General features: G+C 44.4%; 1 pseudogene; it reads right to left on the reverse strand.

Annotated features, from left to right (window-relative positions):
* Positions 1 to 2,790: 2,790 nt before the first annotated feature.
* LOC139328089 (kinesin-like protein KIF20B) lies at positions 2,791 to 17,360 on the reverse strand (annotated as a pseudogene).
* Positions 17,361 to 18,060: the final 700 nt, after the last annotated feature.

Genomic DNA, 18,060 nt, shown 5'->3' on the forward strand with positions numbered 1-18,060 from the left:
AAGGGAGGAATGGCACTCCCAAATTTTAAGGACTATTTTAATGCAGCTCAATTTCGACCCCTCTTTCTTTGGTGTAATGACAATTATTTTGCTAGATGGAAAGAAATTGAGACATATGTAGAAGGTTTTCAGATGCAATCTGTTTTGGGTGAAAAAGAAACTCCACTGGTTGTCAAAAATAAGATCCTCTGGTGTGTTAGAGTTTTGGTTTAACTTTGTTAAACAATTCAAATTAAGGAAAGAACAGAAAGTTCTTAGATGGATATCCTACGACACTGAGTTTAAATTTATTAGATTTATTATTATTTAATTTATTTAGGTATATACAGTTTAGAGATTATTATAATAAGGAAATAAAGACAGAAAGATCACATAAAATAAATCCAGTTGTAAAAATTCTAATGGATGCATATGGACCAAATAATAATTGTATCAAAATAATTTCCAGATTTAAGGCAATTCAACATTGTACGTGAAATCAAAATGGGAAAGTGAATTAAATATGGAAATTTCTTCCGAAGAATGGTATGGCATGTGTGAGACCCAGCAAACCTCCACAAGCTCACATCAGTGGAGGGTGTTTAACTGGAAAAACTTGGTGCGTTTTTTTATAACACCTAAAATCCAGAGTAGAACATCCTCAGCACACCAGGCTTGTTGGAGACAACGTGGTTGCTTGGACTCACACCACACACACATTTTTTGGGGTTGTAAAAAACTGAAAAAGTTTTGGGAGTGTGTTCATTCAGTCCTGATTAATGTGCTTGGATATAAGATTCCGTTGTCATGCACTGTCTTGTACTTGGGCCACATTACACCTGTAATACTTAAGAGGGATCAATACTTAGCTAAGATACTTCTTACAGCAGCTAAGAAAGCCATAACGAGAAGCTGGTATAAATCTGAGCCACCTACACGAAGCCAGTGGTTTGATGTCATACAGGAATTATGGACAATGGAAAGACTGACTCATGTTTTACGTTTGAAGGAAGATCTGTTCACGAAGAGATGGCACAATTGGACACTTTACCTGGAGAAAATATAAGGACATTGGCTCACATTTTGTGTCGACGTTTTTAATGTAATTCATCTACTGGAAATGCACTCCCTTCTACAACCATCAGGACCTCCCACAAGTTTTTGCTGTATTGTCTCCTTTTCCTTTTTTTTTCTTTTCAATTTTGTTTTGTAGCATTTGTATTCTGATTTGTGACTGTACATTTGCTATTTTCTGAAAATTAAAGTAAAAAAAAAAAAAAAAAAGTCCTTTTCCGGCCTCTCGCCTTGTTTTTAGAAGGAGAAGAAGAAGAAGGTGCTTTTATTGACCACAGCATCACATGTACATGCACCACACATTACATGCACACGCCACGCTCTTTGTGAAATGACAGCGGCGCCCGGGGACCCAGTTCCCATTGGTCACCACTGGTCAGGTGGTGATCTTCCTGCTTGTTTTTAGTGGGGGGGGGTTATGGAGGATACCCCAGGTGAGCACAGGGAGAACATGCAAACTCCACACAGAAAGGCCTTTTTCCTCGAGCAGCAGGCACTGAAGACATGTGGAGGACACACCACCAGCGCCCACAGCGGGCTTCGAACCGGGACCTTCTAGCTGTGAGGCGACAGTGTTACCACTTGTTCCATCGTGCCACCCAAGATTTTGGCTTGAATGGCCAAATTTTGGTTGATTTGCTGGTTTTGGAGCCGCAGTCACATGTTGGCGGTGTGTATGTTGTGATGCCTCTGCAGGACTCCATCACTCTGAAAGCCTGGTGTCCACACTAACGGCTCACACGGTGCAGAAACGAAGCCACATGTCGATCACCTGCTTCGCCTGCACAACAACAGACGAGTTGAGAACTCTGCATTCAGCTCTAAGAAGCGCTTCTTAAGTTTGCGCTTACAGAGCAGAAGAAGTGTGAAAAACAGGTTTGAAAGCTGATGAAGAACATCAAGTGCAAATGAAAGACGGTGCCGCGTTCAGACCACCGACGAAGCGGCCGGATGCCGCGTGAGACGAAGGACGCGGCGCCTCTTTGAGTCTGCGTCCAGACCTTCGCCCTGAAGGCAGACGTGCACGTTCAGCCCACGGAGGCTGCCGAGGATCAGCCGTGATCTTTGTGAGCTACGTTCAGGGTCTGTCACCGACGCCGCTCATTGGTTCTCCTGTTCTCTTGCCACCCAGGTCGGCAGCCCGACAGACAATGTTCCCCCTCAACTCTGAGTCCAAAGCGGAGTCAGGGTCTTGTAGAACAGGGTCCGTGTGTTTCCTGACGACGAGTGGAGCCTTTGTGAACTTGGTGTGGTCGTTCCGTATCGCTTTGCCATCAGTGCTTGTGCTCCAGCACACTTTCAATGGTTACTCTTTGTGCACAAAGTTAACATTTTGTCCTGGAGGTGGCGCTAAAGGACAGCTCACAAATGAAAAGGTTTCATCCTCTGGGGAGCGTGAACATGTGCTGCACACTGGTCGTTCAAGGTTGGACCTGATGGCTGAATCAGAGGAAAGGTCAAAGCGTAACTGCAGACGTCATTTAACGTCAGCGTGGACATCAGCTGTCGTCCTCTGCATGGACCCATGGACCAGCGTGTCTGCTGCGAGGACTCGGCCCAAACGAAGCAGACGCCGGTTCTTCCTCTTTACTTTTTTTTTAAAGAGCAGCTTCTTCTCCTCCACTGAACACAGCACATCATTCACACACCACCTGTCTTCAAACTCATCCAGGTTTTGTGTCAGACTGTAGAAATTAAAATCCGTCCTCAGTCGGGTTTTCAACATCCGACAGAAGATCAGCCTGAGTCCACAGAACTCTCCGCTCTGCTCCTCCTGCTGATGTAAATGGCCATCTTGGCCTGACCTATCAGGAAGTTTAACAGCTGACCTTTGGGTTTGTTCTTCTTGTTGTACCTGTGACACAGAATGAATGTTTGGTTTGAGAAAACTTCATGAAACATGGTAAAACACACGCTCAGCAGGTGGAACAGAGCAGAGAGACGAGCACACTCTAAAAAACAGTGAAAAACAGTCTCTCTCTGAGCACAGAAAGGACGGTCAGGCCCAACATCTGGATTGATGACTGACATGAAGGCGTTCACAGGAAGCACAGCGTGCAGAAGCCTCCACTGTCGATCTCCCACCCTCCCGGTTAAAGGAGCTTTATACAGTTCTCTCCACTCAGGCCTCTGAGCCTGCGTGAGGGCCAGCCGAGCTCTCCATGGAGTGTCCACTCGACCCGCCAGTTTACGCTGGTTCAGCGCTTTAACCAGTAAACAGTACATACTTTTACCTGCTGTGGTCCTCAGTGTGTACTCACTGTTTACCTTCAACATGAAATCATCATCAGGAGTCATTTTTACATGGGGGAAGGGATCAGAGTCATCAGCTGCTTTCAGCCCTGCCCCATGTGCAGCAGCTAAAAACCACTCAGAGTCCGTCAGCTGATGTTTCCAGACTTCTAGCAGGTGGCCGATGACCCTGGCAGACCTGACCCCAATACAGGAGGCCAGACCTGCAGCATTGTCCAGAGAGGGACATTAAAGGCAATCTTTTACACAATTTGGAACAGTAATAGTTTGAAAATATGCTTTACATCTTGTTTATTTAAAGGCCAAAGAGCTTAAGTTGCACAGTCGCTCCACTGACTGATGTTAGCACACTGAACTATGTTCAGGACGTTAGTGCAGCTGCATGATTTGGTCACATTTCTTTTCTATCGATGATGATTTAATAATCTTGTTGTAAACATAAAGGCTGCTTTCTGTGAATGAGATGTAACCACATTACAGCATTTGACACAACTGACCAGGCCGTCTTGATCAATTGCCTTGAACAGTTGGTTGATCTGTCTGAATGTGTCTTGAACTGGTTCGAACATACATCCTCGTTATGCAGATGACACACAACTGTACATGTGTGCGGAGTCAAATGCTGCTGCAGCTATAGACTCCCAAGACTTCAGCTCATTCTAAAGTGAGCACATTAGTCCAGTTGTAGGTGCTCTGCAGTGGCTTCCTGTAACATTTAGAACTGATTTTAAGGTCCTGCTCCTTGTACACAAAACCCTGAATGGGCTAGGAACAAGCTACATTGCTAAATCCCTTGTTCACGATATGCCTTTAGGATCAGCGCCGGTGGTATACTGACGGTTTCCAGCAACAGCTGAAAGAAAATTAGGGATGCAGCCTTTGTCAATTATGTGCCAAAGCTTTGGAGCAAAGTACTGATAGACAGCAGGGAAGCAGCTTGCTGAATAAAACTTATGTCTTTAATTGAGCCTTTCAGTCGCAGGCCTGAAACTTTTGTGCTTTGCCTTGTTCTTCTGCACTGCTGTGCTTCCTTTAAGGCTGTGAAGGCTGCGCCTGACACAGATGATGCCCACAGTGAGGTTAAACCCATGGCAAAATAATCTGGGGGAGGCTAAAACTGGCTTATTTCACCTAATCAAGACCAGGAGTGAATCTGTGTCTGTCGGGAAACTGGGGGACTGTTTTGCTCGTTTGCTTCAGAGGTGCTGATAGCCAGAGTGCGAACACGAGTTCTCGCCTGCACGTCTCAAATTACTGAAGACGAAAACAGTTTGACGGTTCTTATTCCATCCTAATTTTCTATCTTATTTTTATTATTATTATTATCAAATAGGTTTTATTCTCCATCTCATTTCACATACATTTTTGATGAAGCACTTGGTGCATGGATGGTAGATGGTTTATTTGTCCTTACGGAAATTCATTTTGTGCAATGCAGCCATCAGGATACAGAAAAACACAACACATATACACACTACATATAACAGGACAGTATACACAATACATATAAGACCCAGAAAGATTATGCCAGTCACAGCTCCATCTTTTACCATCAGGACGACGGTAAACTGTACCAAGGCTGCAGGCCAGGGCCTCAAGATCATTTGTCCCTATAAGTATAGGTCTGCTGAATAAACAGTCCACATCTCAGTTCTGTGCATCGAATGTAATGCTGTTTTTTTTTTTTGTTTGTTTGTTTTTTGGTATTGACTGTATAACGGGTGTGTTCTATCCCGAGTAATGACTCTCCCTTTCTGCTGGATTGATAGGGGCTGAGGAAAAGCTTTCATGGTGACATTTTCTGCACCGAATGTGTGAAAGATGAACTCTGAAAAAGCCCATCTCATACTGCACAGCTGTCGTTTCCTCTCTAGGAAGGATTTATTTTTAGGGAACCTGGAGGGGAACATGGTGCGCAAACGCAGTTCCATACAGAGGGATGTTTCCACATGCACCGTTATTCTCCTTTTGGGCACATACGGTGGGAAGTGTATCCGCAAAGGGCCAAGACATGGGAAAGTGAATAATCAATCAGCCAAATGAAAAAATAACCTGCCCCCCCCCCACCACCACCACCACCACAGCATTACTGACACCTAGCCATGCGAAAAAGTTCTGTCTTTATCCAATGAGGGCTTTGAGGCTGATGTGGTGATTCCATTTGTGTTGCTCTCAAACACTGAAAATGGACATGTCAGCTTGTGTGTGCTGGGCCTCAGAAAACACCACAGAGGCCTGAACTTCTGCCTTTGGATGTTGGGAGTATTTCTAAATGTGCATCAGTCCTCTAAAATCCACAAACTGTAACTGAAAGCAGAGCCGCTCAGTTTGTACTTTCCTCTTTCATTTGCCTTTCTGACACATTAATGGAGGATTCAGATTTACCATTGTGTCTGTGAGCCATCTGCTCCTGGACTTTCTGCTGGGGCTCATTAAGCAGCACCTTCCCCTCCGGCTCCTCCACAGCGTCTCCTCTGTCTCCCCGAGCTCCTGCTCGGCCCGAGCATAGACATTCATGAGCAGCCTCGGCGGCCATCCCCGTGCCTGCCGAAGCAGAGGAGTGGGAGTCCAGAGATTGGTCCTGTAGCGGCAAGCAAACATCAGAAAAATTAGTAAAGCAGTAAAGCATTAGCAGTCAGAGCATTCAGGTTTGAGCCACACCTGTCAGAGTATCCTCAAACACGATACCTGCGGTTAATTACAACAGGACGTCAAAAAGATCAAACAGCCCGTCGAAACCTTGTAATTCATTTTGCTCTCACAGCGAATAAAGTGGCTCCAGCAGGAATCATTATTATTTCAACAGCAGGCTGCAGCAGAAGCAGGTCAGAGAGAGGTCAGCGACAGGTCAGAGAGAGGTCAGAGACAGATCAAAGAGAGGTGAGAGACAGGTCAGAGACAGGTCAGAGAGAGGTCAGAGACAGGTCAAAGAGAGGTGAGAGACAGGTCAGAGAGAGGTCAGAGACAGGTCAAAGAGAGGTGAGAGACAGGTCAGAGAGAGGTCAGAGACAGGTCAAAGAGAGGTGAGAGACAGGTCAGAGACAGGTCAGAGAGAGGTCAGAGACAGGTCAAAGAGAGGTCAGAGACAGGTCAGAGAGAGGTCAGAGACAGGTCAAAGAGAGGTCAGAGACAGGTCAGAGAGAGGTCAGAGACAGGTCAAAGAGAGTTGAGAGACAGGTCAGAGACAGGTCAGAGAGAGGTCAGAGACAGGTCAAAGAGAGGTCAGAGACAGGTCAGAGACAGGTCAAAGAGAGGCGAGAGACAGGTCAAAGAGAGGTCAAAGACAGGTCAAAGAGAGGTGAGAGACAGGTCAAAGAGAGGTGAGAGACAGGTCAAAGAGAGGTCAAAGACAGGTCAAAGAGAGGTGAGAGACAGGTCAGAGACAGGTCAGAGAGAGGTCAGAGACAGGTCAAAGAGAGGTCAGAGACAGGTCAGAGACAGGTCAAAGAGAGGTGAGAGACAGGTCAAAGAGAGGTCAGAGACAGGTCAAAGAGAGGTCAAAGACAGGTCAAAGAGAGGTGAGAGACAGGTCAAAGAGAGGTGAGAGACAGGTCAAAGAGAGGTCAGAGACAGGTCAAAGAGAGGTCAAAGACAGGTCAAAGAGAGGTGAGAGACAGGTCAAAGAGAGGTCAGAGACAGGTCAAAGAGAGGTCAGAGACAGGTCAAAGAGAGGTGAGAGGTCATCAGCCTTTCCAGGTCATCAAAAATCTGCATTCATAACATTTAAACAGCCATTCAGTCCACAGAACACCTTTTTCTTCATGATCCAAGGAAAAGAGGTGGTGTTACCATGGCTTGTGTGTCTGGACCGAGTCCAGCAGCGGCCCTGAGGTCAATGAGCTTCTTGAAGATCTCCAGCCTCCTTTCTGCTTGCTCCTCTAATATCTCCATCTCCCGCATGATGCGTTCACTGACACAAACACACACACACATCTGTATGACTTGAAGATCAGACTCCAAACTTTCCTCGACGCATACAAACACACGCAAACAAAAAAGTCTCACTTTAAGTCATTCTGCATCCTAGAGAACAACACTGAGAACTGTCTGCTGACTTCCTCTCGGACTCGCTCCTCCATGAGGCTCTCTGCTCGCTCCTTCTTCAGCTGTTCCAGCTGCCTCTGAGGAACACACAAGGGAAAGTTTGAAAAAGGTATGTTTTACACACTCGTGGGCCACTTTATTAGGAACCCCTTTTATCCTCATAACTGCCTTCATGCTTCATGGTATGGATTCAACACATCAGAGACTAACACGACAGCGAGCTGTTGCTGCAGATTTACACATTTCTACACATCCATGATCCCAAAGGTGCTCGACTGGATTGACCCGGTGACTCTGGAGCACAGTGACCAGCTTGACCCGGAGACACAAGGCAGGATGGATCCATGTTATTGAGTTGTTTATGTCAAATTCTGACCGACCTCTTGAATGCCTCAGCAGAAATCACAACTTTATCAAGTCAAGCTAGTTTGTCCAAACTTGGGTCATTTTGGTGCAAATGTCAGTTTGCGGTTCATAGCCGACAGGAAGTGGCACCGTGTGTGGTCTTCTGCTGCTGCAAGGTTCAATGTGTTCACAGATGCTGTCACATGATTGGCTGATCTGATGTTTGCGTTAAGGAGCAGTAGAGCAGTTGTCCCTATTAAAGTGGCCGGTGAGGAATAAAACAAAAAGTTTTCTTTGCACAGTGAAGTACTTTTGTGGAGAGCCGTTTCCACATAAATCATGAAGCACATTTGTGAATGTTTTTGAAGCGTTCGTTAATACGGAGACTCATTTGATTCTTTAGCACGCGTCTCATTTCTAGAAACATTGAGCCTTCGTGACACCACGTTTCAATCGCTCTGAAACCAAACGTATTCTTACCTCCCTTTGTGCTCATTTTCACTGTTTGAAAAAAAAGGAAAAAAAAGGAAGGCACTGACCTGGTGCGCTGCTTTGGCGATGACAATTTGACTTTCTTCAATGTCGGTCTGATACATCATGTCCTCCATCAGGGTCTTTTCTTCCTCGTCCTCATCCTCCTGGACAAATGGTTTTATTAACAACACAGTAAAGACTTGTCTGGTGATAATTTCAGGCTAAAAGAATGACATGTAGGGTGTCTGTACTGCTGTTAAACGTTTGACCTGGAAAGTGCGTAAGGGTTCAGGGTTAAGTCAGAATTAGGTTTGGGGCTCGGGAATGCATTGCCAATGAGTGTCCTCATGAACTCCAAATGTATGTGTGTGTGTGTGCGTGTGACAAGGTCTGCAGCTGAAAGGAAGAAGATGGAAACCCAGAGAGAAAAGCACAGCGAGAAATAAGGAGTAAGAAAGTGAAAATGCGTACACACCTTGTGCGCCACAGCAGAGAATTTGAGGACGTTGAGAGTGTCGTCGTACGCGGAGGCGCACTGGTTGATGTTGACGATCATGCAGGCTTTACCTTGTTCACAGAAAAAGCCCTGCGGGCAGTGGGTCAGCTTGCTTTCCCTGAAGGGAACATGCCGCAGCTGCCTGAGCGAGGAAGCAGATGAACGAGCAGCTCAGTACTGATGTTGCGTTTATAGTGCTGCAAACCTGATAGAATTTCTTTGAATGAGTTAAAGCTGCAGTAATCCATTCTGGCCACCAGAGGGTACAAAAACAACAGTGAAGCCAGGAGACACTGGTAGCAGCAGCTTATTAAGTTGTTTCTACAAACATGTCAGCAACTGTCATCCTACTGGCTTTGTGTCTTCTTGATGGACATAGGTCCAACATTCACTTTGCTTTCAGTTCTGGTCTCCAGAGGAAAACATCTGTCACCTCAGCTGCCAGTGGAGGCTGAGCAGAGCTATAATGCATCCACACTGAAGACCAAAGCAGTGAGACAGAGGAGCGATAAAAAGAAAGTCTTTCCTGTGACGTCCAAAAACAGTGAGGACAGGTAAAGATCTCACTTGGTCTGCTGAGTGCGTCTCAGTGCACTGATGCATTTTCCCAGGATGAGCAGTGATGTGTCCGTGTTTCCGGCTTCTTTCAGGCGCTCTCCTTTATTCTGGGTGTTGGCGCATCGCTCTGAGCCAGCCAGGTCACACAGACTCAACCTGATGACAACGTTTATCCACATAAAGATGACTCGCAGGCAAAAAGCAGATGCTCAACATTCAAACTTGACAACATTTTGACAGCATTTTATTTTGCACTGACACAAACTTTGTCAATGCTGCCTTGTTTCACAAACGAAATGTTACAAACTTAAAACCAGGGGTGGTGTATGCAGTCCTTCTGCACAATCCAACCTAAAACCACGTTCTTATATGCCGTTTAAAAGTCAGGTTTCACTCACTCGCTGACTGTGTGGACCCTCGGGCTCCCAGCATCCTCGATCCTCAGTATGTGAACGGAGAAAATACTGTGACTGCAGAAAGAGACAGAAAGTTGAAGATAGATTCAGCAACTTTGTATTAAGATGGAATAAACACACTATTCAGAGAGAAAACATGCCTTTTGAACATGTTACTGACGTCCCTGTTCATGAAACTTGCTCACAAACGGAGCAGAAAGAACAAAGCTGGGAAACGTTCATGATGGAGGAGTTCATGATTATTTGACTCTTCCACTGAGTGTAAAACTGCTGTCTGAATGAAAACATATGGAAAGGCTCCTGGCTCTTGTCCTCACCTCCTGCTGGAGAGCTGGTTGAGCCGGGTGGAGGAGAAGCTCTGGTTCTTCTTGCCCAGCTTCATCACCATGTAGGCCTCCTCTGCACTGTTTACCTGAACCCAACGCAGATCTACACACAAATGCACAAAAACAGGATATTCATACAAACTGACTGCTTGAGTGAGTTAAAGAACTCCTGACATATCAATATCAAAATATAATATGTTGAGCAACGTGGCTGCTCGTTTATCAACATCCCCTCGGAAATGTCCCACACTAATGTCTTCTCAGAAAATGGACGGGGTTCATGAGGACAAGGAAGCAAAGTACACCCATAAATACAGAGCGCGGGGAAAGTGCAGCTCATTCACATGAAACATACCAGGACTGTCGCTCATTCTCACTCCAAAGCACTTCACCATGTCAAAACACAAACACGCACGAACATCTGTGAAGTGTAACTTCAGAGAAAGGCCGAACTCAAACCTTTGACAAAGGCGTTGCCCTCAACATCCTGTGACAGACAGTGCAGCCCTCCTCAAGGCCCCGCCGGGAACCACCTCCAGGAGGTCATGAATGTCTTCATCGTAGATTTCACAGAAAGAAACCCAAACGGAGAATTTTGTGTGCGTTTCCACCTCCAGGCTGATTTTGTCCTCTGCTGCGACAGTCGTCCTCAGCGTAGGAGAGTCTGTGATAGAGACATTATATAAGACACAGCATGAGAAGCCTCTGTGGTAACACACACAGTTACAGTGAAAGTGTAGTTTAGTAGCAGTGGTTTGGAATTACTATTGAAACACAGGATGAGACTTTCTAAAATGCACTCCTGCCCCGGGGCTCGGCATTAAAGTTTAAAAACCCAGGCAGTGCTGTCCATCAGAGTTATTATTACAACATTATCACAGTGCACAGATGCTTTCTGTGTCAGATTTGCAGCTGCAGTGCAAAAAAAAACAGCAGAAAAACAACCGATGACTAATTAGGAGAAAAGAGATTAAAAGAGCAAATCTTGCCTTCGAGGAGAGTCTTATTGGTCAAGTTCAACAGGCTGGCGTTGCTCGTTTCACTCTACCAGGAGAAGAAGAAAGGTGTTAAAAAGGCAAAGACACTTACTTAAATTCTTTAAGGTTAATTATACACAAGCGTATTTATGTTTTGGAGCAATGTCACGAAGTGCTTCACAAGAGTGGAAACCAAACACGTCTGAACCGATCGAACAACTGGCAAGTGGAAACAGGCTCAGCAGGTGGGCAGGGGGGTGGAGGGTCCTCTCTTACCACACTGGCCTTAAGAAGGATAATGAAAAACTTCCAGGCCTACGAGAGGCATGAGGTACATACAATGTAAGAACATCTGAGCGTATGCAGCTTTCTGACCGTTCGGAGCTCCAAAAGCAAACTGAACCCTCGTAAGATGATCACAATCAATGAGCTACAGCTAAGCTATGGGAATGCAGCTTGGCTTGAAGCTGCAGTAATGCCTGAACAAATCATGTGTAGCCACTGATGCTGGACCGCAGCTGTCACTCTAAATGCTGCCCTGCTTGTCTGAAGCACTGCGGCAGCCTTGAGCAGACGGGTCACCTCTTTAAGTTGACTGAGGAGGTTTCTCTTGAACAATGCTTCCTTTGCCTGCTGCTCCCTGGTCAGCAGTGTGAACTCTCGGCAGCAGTCAGGTTTGATGCTCATTCCAGTGAAAACCTTTTCATCAATGCTGTTGAAAATGATATGGAGAGACCTGGGCAGGATGCCAGCATCAGCATCTGGACCTGAAATGAAAAGAGCATTAGGCTTGGAACAACTAATCCATTAAAATCAATTAAAAAATAGACACATGGACACAAATCTGACAGAGATGGAAGATTTAGATAACACTGATCAGCTGAAATCAGATCAGAAAGACACTAGAGTATAACCTAATGCTAATGAGTTTGGAACTGGGAGGAACTGGACTTAGACTATTTCATCCATTAGAGATAGTCTGGAGTGGCTACCCAAGCTGGACCTTCATCAAAAAAAGACACAGAACAGAAAGAGAAGGAAAGGACCAGAAACAGAACAACACTGTCATCCCTACAACGCAGGAGTATCTGAAAAACTCAACAAACGCCAAATCCCTGCTCACGTCAAGTCCAGTAACACCTTCAGGCAGAAGCCTGTCCACCTCGAGGACAAAACACAGAGACACAGGCAGAACAGTCTAGTGTATGCGGTGCAATGCAGCCAGGAATGCACAGACTTGTACACTGGGGAAACAAAGCCACCGCTTCAGCAGCACTTGGCACAACACACCTCAGGCCAATGCTCAGCTGTCCACCGGCACCTCGAGGACAAGGGACTTTGTCCTTTGAAGACAATAATGTACATATTTGGCCAGGGAAGACAGACGGTTTGAAAGAGGAGTGAAAGAAGCCATCCATGTCAAACTGGAAACACCATCACTGATCAGAGGAGGCACTCTAAGACACCACTTATCAGCCACCGACAAGGCAGTCCCGAGATCCCTCCGAAGGCAGGCAGCCATTCACACCACGACCCTACTGAGCCACACGATGGGCGGGCGGGTCAACGACCCAGCCATTCTCACCCATCAACACCTTGACGAGCATGACCCGGTGACTCGCATGATCCTGATGAACCTGCAAGAGGACAAATGCCTGAGACTCCCCACCAGTCAGTTAGAACTGAAGAAGCCTTTTGGATGAGAGGCGAAACATCGTCTAGAACCACAAACGAGTCCAACTGCCTTCCGAAGCAAAACGTCATATTTTAGTAATCGCTGTTAGATGGAAAATAACTAGGTCTGTACCAAAGGCATCTTTTTGCATTCAGTGCTTCTACAGAGGTTTTCAGCTGCTCCTGTGCTTCCAAGATCATGCAGCAGGTATGGTGATGATCATCGAACGTTGCTTTACATAAAATTCAAATGTAAAAGCTGTGAATGAAGCTTCTTCCTCTTCAGCACAGCCTGAAAAATCACCACTTGTAAACCTGTGCTCAGTTTCTTCTGTAAAAGCTATGGACCATCCCTACCAGATGCTTCGACTAAAAAGAGCCCACACATCAGTTTTAACAATAAGACTGAGCACAGGCAGGACGGACATCACACTGACGTCTGCTGACGGCTAACCAGGTAGCTACACAAGCTCACTGTGCGGTACAAACAGGCCCAACAAAGCAGAAGGACAGTTACGACACCTATCGAAGGCAAATGACACACTAATAAGTCAACTAGGGCTGCAACTAACGACTATTTTAATAGTCGACTAGTCACTGACTATTGAAACGATTAGTCGACTAATCGGATAATTATTAATTTTTTCTTAAATTTAGCATGAAGTTGATTTAAATATGTGGCAAATGATAATAAACACAAGAAAGATGGGTACAATGAAAAATACATCTTTTATTGAACATACTGCGGATTCGTACAAAAATTAAATAAAAATGTCCTGTCTAAAACCAATTAGGCACAGTGCTCAGTCAGTAGAGACATAAATCCATAAATAAATAAACCTCTGTCTTTTTTTGTCTGTTTTTAGGGACAGGCAAATAAATAATAAATAATAAATTAAAATCAAGTAAACTTTTTTTTCCCTGTAAACCAAGAACAGGCTCATTAGCAGCAGTAGAACAGTAAATAAAACAAATATTATGTGCATTTTGTGAAGTACATTCAGTGGTCAACTGCACAGTCTGTTGCAAAAGAACTTTACAATTCTTTCTCAACAGTCTGAAATCTAACGGTTTTAACAACTGACGTTTGTAGATACACGGCTGAAAATAAGCATCCAGAGTTGTCCATATTCAAGTGGTAAACATGGACTGTGTGATATAACCTGGACACAAACCTGTCATGGTGGACAGACCAGGTTTAAAATCAACATGAGGCTCAGGCTATGTCGTTCAGTTTATTCATACTAAGAAAAGTCAGCATATCAACATGGTCTCGTGTGAGACTTGCTCTCTTCTGGGAGCGGATAGAAACCGTATTGGCTTGAATGTTACTTGAATCTTACCGAGGCGAGTCAGACTCCGTTTTGTTCAACTGCCCGACGTGCTTTCTCTTTAAATGTTCCTGCATCACCGAGGTACTGCCATGATACGCAAGATCTGCTTTGCAAACCTTGCAAGTAGTCTTTTTATTCGCCGTATCCAGGCTAAAATGATCCCAAACTTTAGAAGTTTTGGTACGCGTACCTGTTGACACCGCCATTTCCGTATGTTACCGCTCAGAGACAGAGACGCTATTACGCATGAGCGACTCTCGGCAGAGATTAAAATCAAGTGAGATGCCTCACTCTGTTGGAAAAACGCATCTGCCAACAATAGTCGACAATGGAATTCATTGTCGACTATTTCTATTATCGATTTTTGTCGACAACGTCGACTAATCGTTGCAGCCCTAAAGTCGACACACCAATAATTTGAGATGTGAGCATTGAAACTCAAAATCATGTAACTCCACGTGGCACTGATTGGACACATTATGAGTATCTGTATCTGTGGTGCTGAGTGGTGGTGGAGAGAAGGAGCTTTCCTGCCTCTGAAATGCACTTCCTCCTGAGAAAAACATTGCAGACTGCAGCGTGCCATTTCTGAAGCGATTTAATCAAGAAGTCGTTTTCAATTTTGTTTAACCGGCAGAAACATTTCAATGTGTGAGAATGCAACAGACCCAAGAATGTGAAGGTCTTCCCAGCGTTGGTGACTCCGTAAGTGAAAATCAGAGAGTTCCTTCCTTCTAAAACGTCTTTCACCAGCTCCTTCGATGTGCCTTCAAAGTGCTCTCTCTGGTTTGTCTCAGGACCATATACCTAATAAGCAGAAACATATTATTAAAAAAATAACGGAAACACTCCATCTTCTAGATCGGGATCTGTCAACCGGTCCAAACTTTAAAGGAACAATGCGTAAGACATGGACAGAATTTAAAAGGTTCAAAAATTAAAATCATCAACTGGATGAAGTAACACTTACGACGCTATGTCAAAAGCATCGAGGTATTGTGCTGCAGAGATATCTACCAAAGCTAGCACGCTAACCAGCACGCCCGTCTGATCCGTCCTGTCTGTCTGTAATGCTGCTTTGTACCTCATGAGGCGACAGCATCGCCCCATGTAGTTTCAGCTGGGAGACAAATGCAAGTAACGAGCCCCTTTATGATTTTTTATTCTCTTAAAAAAAACAAAAAATTCATTCAGAAAATGTCAAGAAAGGAAACGTTTTTAAACCTATTTTCAATCAATACTTAGAACAATCACAGACTCTGGTTTGGGTGAAGTAAAGCTTTATGTTAGATGTGAAAATATTGTGGCTGTTACGCCCCAGTCCAGGGGAGCAGGGATGCAACATAAAAGAGTGGAAAAGCAAACTTTGTCTCCAAATCAACAACAAATGCTCTAAGCCACAACCGGATACAATAATAAACCACAAATGTATTGTTATTAACAAAAAGAGATCTGATGTACAGGCAAAAAGGGTCACAGACAAAACAAAACAAAACAGTGCTAAATATATAGAGTGTTACAAACTACCACCCTGGAGAATATCAAAAACCCACCACCAACTACCACACTACCAAACTGAGAGATCTGGGGACAAAGTTCTCAAGTCAAAACGCCAGAAACCACACAAGCCACACTTAAAAGAGGCTGGATGCGGCAGCAGGGACCAATGGGATAATGACACCTGGACCAGACAGAAAGACACCACAGGACCACACAGGACAAACAAACAGTGCAGAAGCAATACGGCCAGTGGCTAAATGAGGCGTCAAACTGGCCTTCCCAGGCGACCCTGGTGACATGCTGCCCTGTATTTCTTTGGAGTGACCTTTGACAATTCACCAATTCTTACACATTATACCTTTAAAGGAGGGAAACACAAATGGATCATATAAAAGGGACAACAGATTCAAAAGCATTCCCTTATTAAAATGCAACGAGCAAATATCCGGTCTTAGAAGAGAAGAGAAAGGGTTAGGGTATCAGCCGGGAAACACCAACCTGAGAGAACTGGAAGCGCTGTCCAGTCTGCGGAAGGGATGCCTCAGCGCGAAGCCTCGCGCAGAGGGACAAACTGGGAGGCTTCAGCACAACTGTGTCAGGGGGCTCGATAGTAACACACCCCTGTATATGAAAGACGACATTATTGATCTGTCTTTCACAGTTATTCTGTTCTTGTTTACATCTGTTTAAATCACCGCAGCAGCATCAACAAAACTATCACGGGAAATCAGTCGTGTCTGACTCTTTACACCTGAAAATCTGGACTTTGAATTAATATCATAAAGAGATCTCTAAACCACAAAACCAAGCAGTTACGAAGCACACCAGTATTACTTTGTGACTGAGTGCCTGCAAATGAAGCACTTTATGTCTCTTTCTTTTTACCTGCGACTCTCCATTACTGCTCTCTGCTGAGGTGAAGGGTCGGATACGGAGGTAGACCTGAAGGCGTCCCTTCTCCTCAATCCCGGACTGCTGCACAGCACATGAGGGTTTCATCAAAAACAGCAAGAGGAAAGCGAAAGATGATGTTTTTGGCATTACAGTCGAATTCCTACTGAATTTCTTAACCTGTCAGAACAAAATGCATGCTTTTCATTATGTATGTGTATCCAGTTATTCAGAGCCTGTCTTTGAGATTTGAAGTAATGTCTGCTTGTCATGCTGTTATATAGAAATACAGATAATTTCGTATCGATCTAATCCAAATATGAGCTTCAACGTAGCGTGACACTGGGCTGGAACTGCTGCAGATACATTTTTGATCAGGAGCCAAACCTAATATTCATCGTCATCTGCACAGTCTTCCTCGCTACCTCGCCTTTTTCCAGAAAATGTATGGCATCCAAGAACCATGTTAAAGATTGTGACTGTTGGCTTTCAAGCTAACTGGCATACTTCACCACAGTATAACGGAAGAGTCCTCTGGGACATAACTTAGTTGACTAAAAAGTACATCAGTCCTTTAACTAGAAAGCAGTAGAAAATATCACTGATGGACTCTGGATTTTAGCTATCCGTTGTCTTTTCAACTACAGATCAACCTGGAAGCAGTCGATAACCTCTCCCAATACTGGAGCAGAGGAGCTTTCTTTCTTTCATCATATGAACTGAGGAGTCAGTTTCTGCCCATTCATCGCTGCATGCATGTGCAGCAGTTGCTCAAAAACTTGTGAACACTTTACAATGTTGTTAATATAGATATGTTCTCCACATATTCACCTGTATGTTGACACCATTACCACTATTCTGGGCAAAAGTACTGATAGAGTCATTATGAAACACCCTGTCATTACCAGGTTTACCTGTGAGTCCAGTAAGGTGATGAACTCTACGAGATCTCTCATCACATCATCGAGGTCTATCTGTTCCCGTTTGTCAGCCTTGTCGCTCAGGCTTGATTCCATCATTCTGCAGCAAATAAGGACAAAAGAGGTTACAAGGAGTTTTAGCTTTCTGTGAACAGTAACTGAACAGTACACCTCGCCTTTCAAAAAACTGGCTCTTTGCATTCACTCGATATGCACTAGGGATCGACCAATTATCGGCCTGGCTGATAATAACGGCCGATATTCAGCATTTTTTCAATAATCCGCATCGGCCGTTTTTTCCACTGATAACCGATAAAATTAATTAATGTATTTTAAAATGCGCTCCTTTGGCTCTGATGCAGCCGTCTCTCCACCTGAAGTCACCACTCTTGGCTGTGTAACAATGTCCCGCCCACAGTCTTCACTGATTGACTACATGGCAGTGTGTAGTGAGTAGTGTGTGAGTAGTGTTGTTTTTGGCGGCCTGTTTTAATTTTAGTCTTAGTCTAGTCTTTGTGTCAAGCTGTCATTTTAGTTTTTATTAGTTTTAGTCACGTTCATACTCCTTTTAGTCGAGTTAAGTTTCAGTCAACAAAAAGTCTGAGCATTTTAGTCTCACTTTAGTCAGAATTATCCCTGACTGTTTTCGTCTAGTTTTAGTCGACAAAAACTGATGACACTTTAGTCAATGAAAACTGTATTTTAGTCTCTTTTTAGTAATGCAATTCTATTTAACCCAGTCAACATAGTTTAAGTACCTAGTAGTACAGACGAAAGCAAAATTCTCTTTTAGTCAAAC

This window comes from Chaetodon trifascialis, assembly GCF_039877785.1.
Source record: "Chaetodon trifascialis isolate fChaTrf1 chromosome 24 unlocalized genomic scaffold, fChaTrf1.hap1 SUPER_24_unloc_1, whole genome shotgun sequence".
In the NCBI taxonomy this organism is placed as follows: Eukaryota; Metazoa; Chordata; class Actinopteri; order Chaetodontiformes; family Chaetodontidae; genus Chaetodon; species Chaetodon trifascialis.